Below are 485 nucleotides of genomic sequence, written 5' to 3' on the forward strand. Positions count from 1 at the left end.
AGCAATAATGAATACGGAGTCAACAATGATTGTAATAAGTCATTTTTGCTTTAAGCCAAAAGCGTTGTATTGCTTCATAATCTTCATTTGAGACTGGAGAAATATAGCATAACAAAATTGTTTCCCCTAAAATTTATTCGCTTTCTTTGAATGCAGTCACACACTACCGTTTTCTTTGTATATTAATTTCAGGGATAACTGCTTTCATAAGTTTGCTACTCTGTGGTCTATCTGGAGATCTGAGTTATCGATACAAACGTCTAACTTTTTATGTATACTTCAGTTGATATGAGCTTCATTTTATTAATGAGATAAGTACCAATTCACTAGCAATTTATTAGTACAAATTATCTGTGTTGACTAAATAGGATATTCATCTTTCACAAAGACAATGCACGCTTGGCATTCTTTACAAGCATTAAAATATCTCATTAATGAAAATAAAAGATAACTAGTAGAAAAAAAAACAGAAGAAACATCAAATG

This window comes from Penaeus monodon, chromosome 34 (genome assembly GCF_015228065.2).
Source record: "Penaeus monodon isolate SGIC_2016 chromosome 34, NSTDA_Pmon_1, whole genome shotgun sequence".
Taxonomy (NCBI): Eukaryota; Metazoa; Arthropoda; class Malacostraca; order Decapoda; family Penaeidae; genus Penaeus; species Penaeus monodon.